The 17987-nt window shown below is 35.3% G+C and overlaps 1 long non-coding RNA gene across 1 annotated transcript; it reads right to left on the bottom strand.

The window, feature by feature from the left end:
* Nucleotides 1-9017: 9017 nt before the first annotated feature.
* LOC138856950 (uncharacterized) lies at nucleotides 9018-16797 on the bottom strand. The gene is made up of 2 exons (XR_011395911.1): nucleotides 16317-16797; nucleotides 9018-9287 (listed from the first exon to the last, which is right to left on the bottom strand). It is a non-coding gene; the product is annotated as an uncharacterized lncRNA (long non-coding RNA).
* Nucleotides 16798-17987: the final 1190 nt, after the last annotated feature.

Here is a 17987-nt window from a genome sequence, read left to right as displayed (position 1 = left end):
TCAGAGTCCCTTCTGACAAGATCAGGTTTAAATATACAAATATGTAACTTTTCGACCCCGCAGGATGGCTCTTGCCAATAATGATACAAAAATCCTGCTTCAAAAATCTTGAGTTATGTGGCGCGCTACTACTTGCCAAAATCGCACTTAACATAACATATAACAAAATTGTCCTAAGAAAGTCGAAAAATCGACACCTCTCTTACTAGAGTGCCTCATAGTTGTCAACATTTTCATAACGTATAAAACTTCAAAAATAAAGTTAAGGGATCATCATACTTACAATGTGATACAGTGCGCACCCAGACTTACAAAAAGTAAAGGTCGCACTTATCGCAACTATCTAAGCGCTCATCAAACGGGTAGTTTATGGGAAACATTTTTTAAAGTTGTAAGTCTCACTTCAAAAAAGTGAGCGAAAATCACAAATCTCACTCTCGCAAGATCATTCTTCAAAGGTTTGAAAGGAGCACCCATTCTGGCCATATCTGAGCCAGGCGTGGAGTCGCTATCCTCATAAGCGGATAATAAAGAGATTGCAAATAATTGCTGGTAATACAGAAAAGGCAAATCATAAACAATTCGCATAAAAAATCGACAAAAGAAAAAAAACGTTAATACAATCACTACTTATTGTATTGCCAACTATAAAACCAAAAAATTGTCAGAATATAGTTGCGTATCTCAAGTCTATACCAAAATACAAATCGCAAGCAAAACCACTTGTTCTTGTTAAGTTGATTAAAACCAAAATTGCTTCTCACAGTTAATATTCGCGCCCTCAGCTACTCCATCAACAGTACGCCGAAATACATTCAACAGCACAGATGTATTCATTATCAATACGTGTAATACTAGGCTAAATATTCGCCGAGGGGGCATAGGATGTTTAAATGAGTTAAACTCCCTCCTCCAAGTACACCACTCTACTCGGGAAAAACTGGCGCCCCCTAATAATGCCCACCACATACTCATCAATACACCACACCAGATGACACCACACAGGACAACACAACATACTATCTTTACATTCGTTTTCGTCTACGGGCCTGAGCGCCACATCAACCTTAAACATTCGAAATAATTCCGATCTCTTTTGCGCAATGTCACCGTATAATCGCTATCTCCGCTACCGCCCTTTTTAAAATCGTGGTATTAACTTTTAGTTCAAAGGTTGTGAAAATAACATTTAATAAAAAAAATAAACATTTATAATTTAAACCTAAAAAGAGCGTTTTATTAAAAAAGGGAAATAACATGTCTTTCGTGAGTGCTAACATTGTAGCATAATTAATCACTAGGGTCAACATGGGGTCTATCACCTGTCCTTATGCATTGGTGTAATACAGTGGTAGTCAAGCCAATCTTACTTTATGGTGATTTTGCGTGGTTCATCGCTGCCGTTAAAACATCATACAGGAAACCATTGGAGCACTAAGAATGGAATGCATGTAGGACTGGGTGAAGTATCAGAATATATATAGATATCAAGTCTATATTAAATGCTGACTTGACATTTGGGCCGATTTGTGACCAATATCAAAAATGGAGACTGGCTCTGTCAACAGCAAATAAAAAAAAATAACTTGTAAACAGGAAATTGCACTTTCATAACTTACTTTTGTAAAATCAGCGTCTGCTACATTTAATAAACTTGTAAACAGAAAATCGAGTTCCTATTATTTTTGTTAAATTTATTAATAATACTTTAGTAAGCAATTTATCATAGTTGTAGGTAGTATAAAAATCAATCAATTAAAAATGTTACTTCAAGTTCTATATTTGGCTTCAATAAAGACGGACACAGTGTCCGAACAAAAAATGCCCTTTTTTAGTCCGTATAACTCAAAGGGACAAAACTGGCGCCCGATGCCAATATCGCGAAAAGTCCTGAAAAAATAAAATGTAAGGACACGCTTGGGCAAACCCGTAAGTAAAAAATCCGAAATATACGGTAGTGATAAATCCTGAAAAAGTAAAAAAGTAAGGGTACGCGCATATAAAAAATCCGATATATACGGTAGTGAAAAAACTACTTATTAAAAAATTCCGAGAAAAATTCTATCGCACGAATCTTGAGGAATGGTACTCGAGTAGCAGTAGCAAAAGAGGGATATTACGTATCAGCCACCTCAAGTTCAAAAACAAACAAAAAAAAATATATAAAAGGGAATATCGTGATAGTCGCAGCATCCTGGTGTACTGGTGGTATAAAGGAAAACAGGCGGCAGCCAAGGGAATATCGTGCCAGAACAAAGAAAGCAGCAGAATATTGGTGATATTAAAGTACTGGTGATATTAAAAGAAGACAGGCAGCATCCGAAAGAATATCGTGACGGAACATATTAAAGTAACAACACTAAGGTACCGGAATACAGACTACTAGAATTAATATAAAATCTAATTGTGAGTAATATATTATAGTAATAAACACATAGCTTACCCAAAGGGAAACAATGGCAAACCCTAACAATTTAGTCCGTCCTCCCGTCCATAACCAAAGCCCCCCAGCCCCCCAGCCAACCAGAGCATACATTCACGGCGAATCAACTATATGAACAAGCCTCCTCAGAATCAGTTTCAGGGTAAGAGACCCCCACAATCGGTCAACAATCAACCACTCCTCAAAAATCAAAGAACGTTTCATATAGATACCTCAAGTTAAGAGACCCAATCCAAAAATGCGGAATTCAATGAATTTGAAGAATACAACGATGTCCATTTTTTAGCATAATAAGCTCTTCGCTTCCATAAATTGAAGCGAAGACGGAGAGCGGAAACATTCTAAAATTTCTGGTGGACACAGGTTCCAGCACAAATTATGTAAAAACAAGCTTAGCAAAAAAGCGATTACCAAACGAAAAACCTTTCCGTGCAAAATCAATTGTAGAAGATGTTAAGATAACGGAACACACTTATGTAAATCTCTTAAACATAAAAGAAAAAATTAAATTATATCTTATGCCCTTATTGGAATCATTCGATGGCATTCTGGGAAACGACACACTTAGGGCACTGGGAGCAGTAATACATTCTGCAGAAAATAAAATAGTTTAAAAAAATGGCCGTTTGGTCAGACTTAAGCAGCAAGCTTCACAAAGCGTCAACGCAATAAATATAAAAGAGGAAGGCTTATCCCCCAACCAAAAAAATATTATGAAGGATATTGTGAATACATATCCCAATCTTTTCTCCGAGCCCGATGAATGGTATATTCTAAATTCTATCCCTACCCAGCAACGCTGAAAAGCAAGGTAGAATCACAAGTAAAGAAATTACTGAATGATGGTATTATATGGCCATCCCGATCTCCGTATAATTCACCCATATGGGTTGTACCTAAAAAACCAGATTCAGAAGGTAACAAACAATATCGCATGGTCACAGACTATAGAAAATTGAATTCTGTTACAATGGCCGATAGATATCCAATACCGGAGCTATCGGAGGTAATTTCAAACCTTGGAGAAAGTAAATGTTTCTCCGTTTTAGATTTGAAAAGCGGTTTTCACCAGATTCCTTTGAAGGAATCTGACATCGAAAAAACAGCATTCTCAATAAAAGGCGGCAATACGAATTTACTCGGTTGCCGTTCGGGTTAAAAAATGCTCCCTCTATCTCCCTCGAGCTTTAGACGACATACTTCGTGAACATATGGCGAAGTACTGTTACGTCTATATCGATGATATAATTATCTTTAGCAGAACTGAGGACGAACACCTCAGTCATATTAAGAAAATCTTTGCAACCTTAGAAGAGGCCAACATAAAATTCCAAAGGGCAAATGTAAATTTTTTAAAAAAGAAGTCGAGTTCCTAGGGCATATTATATCTCCAAATGGAATTAAAACCAACCCTGCGAAGGTTGAAATAATTGCAAACTTTCCGCAACCAGCAACTTTGAAAGAACTTCGAAGTTTCCTTGGTATGTCAGGATATTATCGTAGATTTGTAAGAGACTATGCAGAGTTGGCAAAACCCCTAACATCTCTTCTAAGAGGGGAAGAAGGTAGAATATCCAAAAAGTCTTCAAAAGTGAATATATTTTTGAGCGAGGATGCCATTAGAGCCTTCAACAACATAAAACTTTCACTCACTTCTGAGGACATTGTACTAGCATATCCCGATTACAATAAAAGTTTTCAACTAGTAACAGACGCCTCCAAATTTGCTCTTGGAGCTGTCCTATCCCAAGATTCTAGGCCATTGGCGTTCATTTCAAGAACTTTGAGTAAAGCAGAAGAACATTATGCAGCAAATGAAAAAGAAATGCCAGCCATAATCTTGGCCTTAACTCAATTAGGAACTTTTTGTATGGATCAGCCAAGGTGAACATTTTTACGGACCACCAACCGCTCACATACGCGCTTAGCAATAAAAATAACAACTCGAAAATGAAGAGGTGGAAGGCAGCTCTCGAGGAGTACTCTTACGAGCTATTTTACAAACCAGGCAAACAAAATGTAGTGGCCGATGCCCTATCAAGAATATATCATAAAGAAGGTTAACACTTTATCTATGGCTACGAATTCAGATGACAGTTCATCCCATAATCTAATATATTGCGTTCAAGCGCCTATTAACGCCTTCAAAAATCAAATATTTCTTAAAAACGACGAAGTCTCCTCTTATCAATTCAGAATTATATTTCCAACATACCATCGACATGTAATTAAAGAAAGAGAGTTTTCCCAACAAACGCTCATCTCAAACCTCAAGCGATACCACAACCCATCAGTAATAAACTGCATTAACACAGAGGAACCCATAATATGAAAAATACAGGAATTATACCCAGTACATTTTAGCAAGTATCGAATAAGGTTTACACAGGTAGAAGTCGAGGATATAACAGATGAAAAAAAGCAAGAGGAAATAATTATAAGAACACACAATAGAGCCCACAGGAACAGTAAAGAAAATAAAACACAAATTTTGGAAAGGTATTATTTCCCTGGGATGACAAATAAAATTATCAAAGCATTCATTACATGCAAAGAAATGAAATACGAGCGTAATCCACCAAAACCTCAGATACAAGCTACTCCTATACCCCAGTTTCCAGATCAAATAGTCCATATAGACATATTAATAATGAGTAAACAGCTTATTCTAACAGCTGTGGATAAATTTTCTAAATATGCAGTAGCAAAAGTTATTCGCTCCAAAGCAACCGAAGATATAAGGTAACCACTGAGGGATATTCTTTTCACTTTAGTACCGGAAACAATAGTAATAGACAATGAGAGATCCTGCAACTCAGAATCAATAAAATTCATGATTAACAATGAATTCGGTACAGAAATATATCGAACACCCCCATACTCTAGCTGCTCTAACGGGCAAGTTGAGCGCTTTTATTTCACCCTGCAAGAAATAATGCGCTATCTAAGAAGGAGATCGTAGCGGAGAACTTTAACACAACCATTAAAACAAAGTCAGGCAGGATAGTTCACAAGAAAAATATTAAACAATACTAAACCAGTTACCCCCACTCTAACAGGAAAATGCTACTAACGATCATCTTTTTCTGGACATTCATTCTTGGTGTCAAAAACCAACAGATGAGAACAGAATCAAGACAGGAGGACTGAAGACAATTAACCGTTATGACAAGATAAGCTACGACCACACCCAAAAACCAAGCGAGGACTAGTTAACGTACTACAACTACTTGTAGGTAAGGGCTTGAAATTCATAGCAGGCTCCATGGACAGTGTTGACGAACAAGAAATTAGAAACGCATTAGACCAGGTTCTTAACACAACAGATATACAACATTAGAAGACATAGAAAAAATAATTTTTTCTAGTAAGTTAGGCGTAGTTCTCACCGACATAATAACCCAAACAGAACTGGACCTAATCAAAGGCTACGACAATTACAGGAACATTAAGGTAGCCGTCATCTTTCAGGAAGATACTCACCTTACTTATCCCACAATTTTCAACCAACATCCTATCCAAATAAGATTTGAGCCCCTCTCCAATCTCTTAAACAAGTCCATTGTTCTAAGCGAGTACGAAGTTCTTGTAGATGACAATAACTATATCTACAATTAAAATGTAAAAATTAATTTAGAGAAGAATTTGATAATGAAAAACGATGAATGTTTAAGTAATATTTTAGAGTTCAAGGAAGCCCAATGTAAACTAAAATATTTAACAAAAACCTCAGTTGTAGAAATTGAACCAGGAATACTAATATTGAAACACTTTAATGGAATGTATCCCATGATTGTAGCGAACTTAAATTTATGCAAAAGGGCGCATTTATAATAAAATTTAAAAATTGTAAAATTTCAATATCTAACATAATCTACAACAACCTAAATCTTAAAACTTATGACACATTTATTCTACCAAATTTAATAACTAATATCAAAGATAATTATGAAACAAATCTAAATTTGAAACTTGAGACTTTATACTTGTATGTAAACCACCTAGAACATAAGAGCGATATCCAATTACTAATAAGAGATAATAAAACAAAACATGTAATTAGCATAAGTACTAATATAATAATTATTACAATTTTCACTATAGCTACAATACTTTAATTTTTTACAATAAAAATAAAAAGGAAGTTTACGTAATTACAGAACACATAGCAGACGTACCTAAAACTCCATATTTGCAAGTCACTGAATAATTTTGTAAAATTTGCGCCGATTGAGGATAATCGACTTAATAGGGGAAGAGTTAACACGCGCTTTGTTAATTTCTGACCAATAAATGCTGACTTGACATTTGGGCCGATTTTTGACCAATATCAAAAACCGCTACTGGCTGTGTCAACAGCAAATAAAAAATAACTTGTAAACAGGAAATTGCACTTTCATAACTTACTTTTGTAAAATCAGCGCCTGCTATATTTAATAAACTTGTAAACAGGAAATCGAGTTGCTATTATTTTTGCTAAATTTATTAATAATACTTTAGTACGCAATTTATCATAGTTGTAAGTAGTACAATATAAAAATCAATCAATTAAAAATGTTAGTTTAAGTTCTATATTTGGCTTCAATAAAGACGGACACACTGTCCGAATAAGAAATGCCTTTTTTTTAGTCCATATAACTTAAAGGGACATAACTTACAGCTTTATGCATCAGACTTAACCGTCTCATAGCATCGTCAAGGGTTGAATCTAGTGTCATCGTAGTGAGCTTTGTTGACTTTTATGAGCTCTTCTGGGATATCTCTTGAATATAACGAGTTCTAGCATGAGAGCGATCTATACTGTCAAATGTAGTGGCGAAGTGTACAAAACAGGATATACTCGTATGCTTGCCGCTCGTAGCGAAATGTTGGTTTTTCGAAATAGCGTGTGGGGATTGCAGGGTCAGCCTTAAGGGCTTCGGGAGGGATCGGTTATATAATGACCGGAGGTTTTTCCTGGTTTGAATTGTATAATAGCAGCATTTATTTCTTTCACGTTGGACGAAGAAGATGATTGAACAATGGCTGACGCTAATGTTGCAACTTTAACATATGTGGCGGCTAACTCTGTATCCGGGGGGTTAAGTACTCCGTTAATCGTTTGAACCCTCTAGCTGATGACTCAGTGTGTTTAATTTTCTGCTTAGCTTATTAGCGCGCCAAGACTGCTTTTGTAATTTTTATTGGCTGTTATAAATTATTTTTAAAAAGCCTTCAGCGGCTGAACCCTATGTAATTCATGGTAGTTTCGCTAATCCAGGATTATTTCTTTTTCGCATGAATCGAGAAAAGGTTGCTTGCCATTGGTGTTTACGTATATAATTTTTTAGGAAGTTAAAGTGCTGTCTATTTGTATATTGCATTAATACAATTGCATCCTGTTTCTTTGCAAAAACTCTTGCAAGCTGTCTGTAAAAATATCGCTTTTTATCAGCATCACTTGGGGAGTAAGCTTGGATTACACTGACATGGGAATGAAGTGGGCCAACAAGAGTCGTGATGATATTGGAGTTCACTCTATTAGTGGACGAGATGCGAGTTTGTTTATCAATAAACTAACGCCTTCGATGTGTCATATGTTTGCGAATTTTCCAACTAAAACTACTGTAATAATTTTCCTAAAACTTTTTTCTATCAGCACGTGCTGTGTCCAAATACTTTAACTAACGCTGCAATTATTTCTGAAGAAAACGGCCTACTTCATTTAAATAAGTTAAAATCATCTTTTATTTATGGCCCAGACATGATGCCCTCATGCTTCCTAAAAAAAAGTGTCAAATATATTTACTTGCCTTTGACAAGGATATTTAATTCTCTTAAACACGGTATATTTCTTTCAATATGGAAACAGTCATTTATAATCCCTTTGCATAAAAGTGGGTTTAGGTCCAACATTGGAAACTATAACATTTCGATTTCTCCGTTAATTACCTCATCTCAGCATGGATTACGTAAAGGGAAATCGACTCTAATAAACTTGCTTAAATTTGTAAACCATGTATCATTGGCTTTTAGGAAACATAAGCATAATGTAAATATCTTGATTCTCATACATAAACTGGATGTTCTGGGCTTTCAGCCAAGATTTCTTCAATGGGTAGCTTTTTGTCTTTATAATAGAACACAACGATTGATATTTGAGGATACTCTTTCAGATTCAATTAATGTCTCTTAGGTGTTCCACAAGGTAGTCATCTTGGCCTTATTCTGTTCTTGTTGTTTATTAACGATATCTCTTCAGTAATTAAATTCTCAAAAATTTTATTATACGCTGACGACGTAAACCAACTAGGGCATTTCCGATGGGATTCTATGGTAAGTCTACCTCCATACACTGTTCACTTTCTAGTCGTAGGAAAATGCTTGGCATAATATTCTTGGTGAAAATCTTGAATGGAACAGTTTGGTGTTCTTTTCTCCTGTCTGAAATTAAATTTACCTTTATTGTTAAAATCATTTAGATAAAATTTTGAACTAAATGAACCATTCCGCCGTATATGTCATGATTTTAATTCTCATTTTAGCACATTTGACTTATCTGGCTCAGTTATCAAAATTAAAAAGACTTTGTTGCTTTCTCGTAATAAATAAAAATGTAACAATTTATTATATCGTAACTATAAATCTTAGCTGTTGAGTTTTTTGTTTCTGTAGCTGAGCAGTTTTGGATCTCAACACTTAAAAAACTCTCTTGTCTTTTCTGACTCGGCTCATTCCGCAAGTATGTGGATTGCACCCCTCGCGTCGGTGTGGCTGGAGGAGGGTAATCGTTAGGTTTTTATTATCCAGACTAAAATCGTACTAAAAATGTATGTATACGGACTGATGCCGTAGTTTAAGATCACTAAAAATGTAAAACAATGAAAAATTAATTAGTGTTAATTGACAGCATACAAGTTTATTCACTTTATTTGCATTTAACTTTTTTGTGGGGCCATACGTGCAAGTGAAAGTTTAGTTCAAATATGTTTTCGCAGGCGAAGTTTACTTGAATTTACATATAGTTAAAAACTGAAAGAGCAATCGGTGTGTATTGCCCTATTTTAATGTGTTTTCATATTTTGTAACTATGAGCATTTTTTTTTGCTTATATGAAAGTATATGAAATATTCCTGAGAAAAATAATTTTCACAAAAATTTCCTGATTTGATGTTTTTGCATCCAAGATTATGATTGTGCATATGTGAACTATTTTGACATTTACCAACAGCATGTGTTAAAAATTTACTGTCATTGAAACGTAGAACTACTGAAGACTTTATTATTATTATTTATTTTATAAAACGTCGAAAGAAAACTGAAGAAAAGTATATGTTGTTTTGAAGATAAAATTTAAAGAAAGCATTGGAGCAAAAAATGTTAGCTACAATTATGAAGAATTCACCGTATCCTTGAAAATGCTACATTTTTTATATAAACATAAATAAATAAAAATTTGTAATTGCACGATTTTTAAAAAAATGTGAATATTCGAAATAAATCGAGGTTTTTAAGGAAATAGGTTTAAATAGGTTTGGCTTTATTATTTAACAATTTTTTTTTTATAAAACATCGAAAGAAACTTGAAGAAAAGTATCTGTTGTTTTGAAGATAAAAATTTAAAGAAAGCATAGGGGCTAAAACTGCTAGCTACCATTATGAAGAATTCACCGGATCTTTGAAAATGATAAATTTTTTATATAAACATTGATGTTTGGTCGCACGTTTTTAATTATTTTCAATACTTTGTTCCGTCGTATCGCGAATTTGATTGCGCGATCCACCACATTTTATATGCAAATTTACGATACGACGGAACAAGGTACTTAAAATAATTGAAAAATATGCGAATTTTCTTAAAATTGTATTATTTATTTATAATTATAAAAAAAAGTCGCTGTACACGTGATGGAAGTGAATAATTCCTTACCGATTCATTGAGAGAAAGAAAAAGAGTTATATTGTACATATTACAGATATAATCGAAATATTAAGATGTGGTATACAAATTTAATATTATATTCATTTCTGCAATTTGTACATTATCTTCAGTTGAAACCGGCATAGGTATAGCGGTTATTATGCCTTTATTGTAACTGAAGTATGAAACAGATACAAATGTTTTACCGCAACCAGCCGGACCCGTTAAAAATATTTGAAATGGTTCGAGATGTCCAGATAGTAAATTTGAAATTAATTAAAAAACGCAATTAACTTTTATTTTCTTTTGGCGACAGTTCCAAGCTTATTCAAAACAGCCAGGCAAATATCGGAATTCATGTCTGCATTGGGATTATTGAATAAGACTTGATCTTCTACTTCATCATCATGATTCTGATCTATTCGACATAAATATCGACAAATTGCTATTGTCTTTTAAATGTCGAGGTTGGATTCAAACTTTTTTCTACGATCAAAAATCGAATTCTCATTTTCATGATAAATTGTAACAAATTTGAATTCCGCTTGTATTTCAGCGTCTTCATTGCAAAATGGATAATGTAAGGAGATCATCATTCGCTTATAGTAAATCAAGTCTTGTCCCATGCCATAATTGCGATAAAGAATAATGCAGTGTTTTTCTTTTTTATAAGATCCATCAGAACGAACACTATAATTTGCAACGAATTGCGTTAGAGTGACCATTTCCAGTTCTTCATGTCTTTTTTCATACTTTTTAAATCAATCGTATTTCCAAATATCAGTTGAATTATCTCCATTGGCCATCTCATCTAAATCTTTTTGAGTTTTTCGAATTTTATGACGATCAACACGCCATACAGTAGAAATATTGACTTCTATAGTAGAGCTCTTCGACTCTGGTTCTCGCAGCAGACACCAGCAGCATCTTAGCTTGTCATCTCTGCGCTATTTAACATATTGATGCCGATATTTCTTGTGATTTTGACGATGTCAAATTTAAGCTGTTCACCCATAGCTCAAATAATTTCACATTGAAGATGGCTTACTCCTCGGTTCGTTTTGTTGACATACTCAGCCTACATACGTGGCAGGTATATTCTTCACAAATAAACAGAATATCCACGTTTGATTTCATTATGTTGAAGATAAACGGGTTGAAAGGGTTGTACCTGTTGGGTTACCCTAATAACATTTACCTGTGCTCCGGATAAAATACTACAATAGGTTATATTTGATAGCATTCGTATAGGTTATTCAGTTACCAATCTTAAAGCTCGAACCACTACAACAATAAAGTCACGCACATCAGCATTTTAACTTTCGTTTTAGTTTGGTATCACAGCCTATGTTGCATACCAACCTGATGCTGAAATTGAGACAGTAAACTGGAATTTGGCAGCCAACATAAGTTTGGCAGACGAAGCCTTTTTCAAACCTCGACACATCGATCTGTTGCTTGGAACAGAGGCATTTTTTGAAGCCCTTGCTATTGGTCAAATTAAACTTATCCCAAATTTACCTACATTGCAAAAGACATTATTTGGCTGGGTGGTTTCTGGAAGATATCAGTCGAAGCTCTATACACCTTCAAAGTTATGTCTGCTGTTTAGCGAAGACTCGATCAACACAAACATGCAACGCCTTTGGGAGCTCGAAACTGTTGACTGGCACCCAGACCTAATCAACCTGATCATCAGATTTTTGAACGTCCCTGTATAGCCATAACACATAAATATACTGCTGGACGCCTAATTGTGAGGCTGCCATTCAACGACAATCCCTCTGCACTTGGAGCCTCATTCGACATCTCTCGTCGACTATTCCTAGTACGTCTCCTTCATGCGAGAGTACGAACAGCTTGGTGACATGTCTGTAGTAAACACGCCGAACTTAGATGAACCACACTATTACATTCCACATCACTGCGTACTGAAACCTATAAGCGTTCGTATATTGTGTTCGACGCCTCTTGCCGAACTACGACAAAAATATCGCTAAACGACTTACTTGTGGTTGGACAAACGATCTAAACTGAGCTGTACATGTTGCTACTGCGCTTCTGTCTATATCGTTACACTAACACCACAGATGTCACTAAATTGCACAGACAAGTATCCTTGAATAAAAATGATCGGAAATTTCATTATAATTCTTTTCGAGCTTCTCCAGATGCCGATTTTCTCACATACCAGCTCAACACTGTTACAAATGGCACTGCCTCAGCCCCATATCAAGCTGTACGATAAGCATTAAGCAGATAAGCAAATAAGTGAATTTCCAATGGGAGCTGTTGCTGTAAAGACTTCGTTTTATGTTGATGATCTTCTGTGAGGTGCGGATGATACTGATGGCTTTCACGCATTAAAGGTAGAAGTTATTGAGATAATTCGACGCGGTCAGTTTTCTCTATCCAAATGGCGTTCCAATCATCCAGATTTCACGGAAAGCCAAACTATGTAAGAGCTAAGTATTACCGATGATTCTATAACAAGTGCTCTTGACGTGGCATGGAATCAACGCAGCGACACGTTGTTGTTTACATTTACACCAAAACAAATTCACAATTCTATTACAAAGTGCACAATACTGTCCATCGCTTCATCACTATTCGATCCACTTGGAGTGCTCTCACCACTCGTGAAAACCTCAAAAATAATAAAATTAGGATGGGACGAGTCTGTGCCGCAATTATACATCAAGCCTGGAATAGTTGCTTAGTATCTCTTAACTCGCTTTCATCACTCAATCTGTAGTTTACTACCGAATGTTCGCAATATACAGTAACATGGATTTTGCGACACATCAATTCGTGCATACAGATCGGCGATTTACATACGCACAGAAGACGGCAGGTTGCAGTGCATTTACTCATGTCCAAAACAAGAGTCGCACCACTTAAAAGGCAGTCCCTTCCAAAACTCGAACTTTGCGGTGCCAACCTTTTCGCTCGCCTGTATGATAAGATAAGGGATATATTCACCACTATTCCCGTAACTACTTTCTTTTAGACTGACTCGAAATTAGCTCTACATTGGTTAAAACAACACTCTGTTACGCTGTAAACTTTCGTGGCCAACAAGGTATTTGACATACAAGAGGTACGTGCCTTCCAAAGAGAATCCAGCTGAGCTGAAATCTTCGATATGATTTTATGGAAAATGTACTGAAATGGCCAAAGCACACATGTGATATCGAGCTTGACATTCTGAAAGCAGAGAAACGCAAGAAGACATTTGCTGTAGTTAAGGAGGCAAATTAATTGATCGATGTCATTGATGGCATAAGCAACTATTTCCATTGTCTGCGCCTCATCGCCTGGCTCTTTCAGTTCAGTGATAAATGCAGACAACAGTTTACGGCAACCACAATATCGCCATATCCCGACGAATTACGACGCGCATCATGTTGCATTATCTTCAATATTCAGCAAACACATTTTCAAACGACATGCAATTGCTTCGCAAAAACCAAGCTATAAAAAGCCCCTGATTCTACTACTGAGCGATTCTCAATTTGTACAAAAGTACATTCGATACCTATATTTACTAAATTTTCACTCAGGCCCAAAGGCATTAGCCGCCTTCATCAGATTAGAATTTTGGATTGTCAACGCTAGAAATGTTCATAGTTGCATCGCTCGTTCCTGCGTGCATTGTGTTCGTTTCAAACTTACTACTTATACCTGCACGCCCATTTAAATGTTGCGGAATCGATTCCTAAATGCATTGAAGCGAATGAGTGGTCGCCGCAAAATGTCATGTGATATCTTTTGCGACAATGCTACTAATTTTGTGGGCGCCTTTAACCATTTAAAGGACCTCAAACAATTCTTATTCAAGAATGAAACGTTAAATGAAATCTATATATTATATATATATATAATATATTGTTCCTATGATTTTATTAATTTTCATTTCATTCCACCCAGGGCTCCTCACTTCGGCGGCCTCTGAGAAGCTGCAGTAAAAAGCGCAAAAGGGTTGTTAAATTGCATACTGGCAAACACTAAGTTAACATTCGAAGAGCTAAACACTGTTGCTGTAGAAGTAAAAGCCATTATTAATTCACGTCCGCTATGCTTAATGTCATCGGATCCTAATGACTTTAGAAATTTTTTGGTCGGTGCTTCATTGCGTAGCTTTCCTGAGGGCCGACTAGAGCTGAAGAGTGTCTCACATCTTGATCGCTGCAACACAATCACTTCTATCAAGTAAAGTGTTTTATCACAGCGAAGTGGTCTTTTTTACGAATACTCCAATACCACGTAGAGTTGGGAATCGATTGCAGAAATACGATATTTGTTTCGATGTATTGATCATCTTCGATTTGTTAACGTGTGATTTATTATATTGAATACTACTGTAATATAATCATGAACTCTAAGTCGCATGATTTTCATACCCATGTACAACAAGTGTTATGACGTTAAGGCGCGGCGATCCGATCTTCGTAGCTCACTTGTTGTCATCATAAATGGTGTCACTTTTACGTCTTCTTTGAAGTTTCGAAATTGACCTAAATATGTCGATGTAAAAAAGGTTCTTCCGCATGTTCATCGAACAATAAACATTGCGGAATATAATGTTCTCCTGGTGCAATGCGTAAGTATTGATCTTCGTTCTATAACAGTGTTTGCTGTTGAGCAGTAAGGCTTTCTTCAATCGAAATATGTTCACTGACATCGTCTTGAGAAATAGCAGGGAAAATTGTATCGTCATTGCAAAATGTAATGCCATACATTGTATACAATGGTGATTGTAATAAAAATTCTTACCAAACTTTTATTGTACTTTTGTTTATTATGCCATGTAAATATCGATGTTTCTTGGCAGACGTTTTATCATTGTATCCACTGAAATTGGAACATTGATGACTTGTTTATAGATACCGTATTGATTGTTAACGTGTCGTAATCTCCTAATATGCATGAGTGGAATATGTGGTGAAATAAGTCTTTCAGTAACCAAATCCAGCAGTGGTAAATGATCAGGGATTTCGGGATATTGGAATCAATTGTAGACAAACATAACTGGAATTTTTTCCTTTTCAACGAAAACGAGAAAGTGTTGCAAATCATTATATCATTCATAGATATTATATCTTGGGTAAGTAAAAATTAGTAAAATTTCCTCATGCTAATTCCATGTGAGCTTTTTTAGGACGATTATAATCACGAGCGGTGCCTCAGTACTTGTTTTATCACTAATTCTCAAAGGGTCAAGACTACGCATTAGATCGCCGACCGGATGGTTAAAATTGTCGATTTGTGGATTGAACGGAATAGAATCGTTAACAACTGGTATATAATTGAATGTATTACTAATTGACTCTCTATTGATATTATCACTATTTGATATTGTTGCAAACACTTTCTGCAAATATTTCCGTCAGGTATTTCTGTGCAGGTACTTTTGCTTTTTTGATTGCATATCTCATCATGTAATAAAGTACTAGTTGAATTTTCAGTTCCAATTTGGTATTGTATGAGTATTTTAACATTATTTCGAATTCTATATTCCCTACAACATTTTGCTGGTGTTTTTGCAATTTTCGTTTGTTTTTTTATAACTGCAGTATCACCATAATCACTAAATTGTTCGTGTACTGTATTTTTAACGAGATGTTGTGAGGTCTAATATGATACTTGGTGATGGATGTCAGCTTGAAAAATAAGTAGTCTATGATTATCTTCATTTTATAAATTTTTAATACTATTTTAATATTCACAAAACTGAAAACGACTATTGCTCTTTGAAATATCTTCATTTGTGATTGCATTTTGCTGCGACGGTTCGTCATTCATAATACATACATACATTGTCGTTGGTTGACGAGCTACATCTAGTCGGGTGTTATTGATTTAGTGGTTTTCTTAAGACGTGGGACATTTTTTCGAGCTTGTGTCTCTGGAGTTTACACTGCAGAGATTTTAGGCATTGCCTAATTATAATATTATAGTAAGGATACTTACGTTATTATTATTGTTTCAAAGGTTTTTTAAAAGTTAAACTATTATATTACACAAAATATTACAACCTGAAAATCAGTTTGCACTCTTAACGAAGAACAGTGCACGCGGACATTTTTCAGTATGGTCTCAATTACCCCACGTTAACGGAGTATCTCGACAATCAATTAAAGATTGCTCAAAGTCTAAATTGCTAGCAATATTGACAATTGAGATTACAAATTGTTAATGTTTAGCAATTGGTGCCTAAATATATTTCGCTTATACCCCACAGAAAGTAGTCTAGCGGTGTTAAATCACAAGATCTTGGAATCCAATTCACAGGTCCAAACGTGAAATTAGGCGGTCATTAAACGTGTCTTTCAATAAATCGATTTTGTGGCACGAGCTGTGTGCATCATACAATAAAATGAACGTAGGGCACGATACGTATTCCGCACAGAACCATTATTTTCGAGAAACCAAACTGAGAATAAATCACTTGACAGCTGTTAAATCGGTCGCCATCTTGAAAAGTAATGCCAACTTAAAGTTCTATATCTTGAAAAAAACACCCGTTATATGTATGGTTAATATTTATTATTATATTATTTACGATAGTTAGCATATATAAATATCTTTCCTCATATTTAGTTATTGAGCTAGTAAATAAACATTGTGCAACAATTATTTAAGTCTTAAAATATAAAACCTTAGTTTCCAAAAGAAACATTTGTAGAAATAGTAAATTTCTACTTTTTCATCATCCACATACATTTTTGTCATCATCATAAATTTTTTAAACGTGGAAAAGCTTAAACATGCGTTATATCAGCTCAAACTTACCCACCCGACGCCATTTCGATAGCAAATGCCCCAACAAGAACATTGCAATAGCAATTGATAATTTAAAACAAATTAATCATTACTTTTTTTTTGCACAAAAAATTCCATTGAAGTTAAAGGTTTTAGTGCGGCAACAACGATCGTACATCAGATGTTTAATATGCCGTTGCCGTCTTTAAACTATTCAAAAAGCTGGTTTTAAGAAGACAATTGCTGACAAGAAGATTGCGCTCTCATGTCTTGTAGTCGTCTTGATTTTTCAAAATTAATAAATTTAAATAAATACAATCTTCGCAAACACAATTCTTTTGTAATCTTGTATTCCAGAACAGAGAAGTCGAGTGTACAGAGCACGATGGAAATGTTTGCAGGACGTGATTGCAAAATCAAAGTAAAGCAGGAGGTGTTGCGATCTATTATAATGAATGCGATACATGAAATAGTGACACTCCACATTTTCGTTTGGGTGCAATAAATTCCATTCATGCTGAAATTGACTGCATTTGACTGAAATTAACGATATCAGCTTGAGTAAATAGAAATTATCAAATGGAAAAGAAATTGTCATCGCAGCGATCTACACATGTACCAAAAAAAAAAATTGAAGATATCATGTATTTCATACAGAGTTCGTTGGTTATGTACACTACAGATGTGATGATCACATACCTTTGATTCTCGGTGGTGACTTTAATGTAAATTTTGCGGAGAATGCGGCCTTGCCGCTACTTAACTTTCTTTGTGAAAAATTCGCTTTAGATATGAATAACGACCGGAAAATTGCCTAGACTAAATCAGGGAGAACAAAATCGAATCGACGATAAATTGCCAGAAGCAACTACACATTTC

The sequence above is a fragment of the Bactrocera oleae genome, chromosome 4 (assembly GCF_042242935.1).
Source record: "Bactrocera oleae isolate idBacOlea1 chromosome 4, idBacOlea1, whole genome shotgun sequence".
Taxonomy (NCBI): Eukaryota; Metazoa; Arthropoda; class Insecta; order Diptera; family Tephritidae; genus Bactrocera; species Bactrocera oleae.
This window is presented reverse-complemented; position numbering and strand designations above follow the sequence as displayed.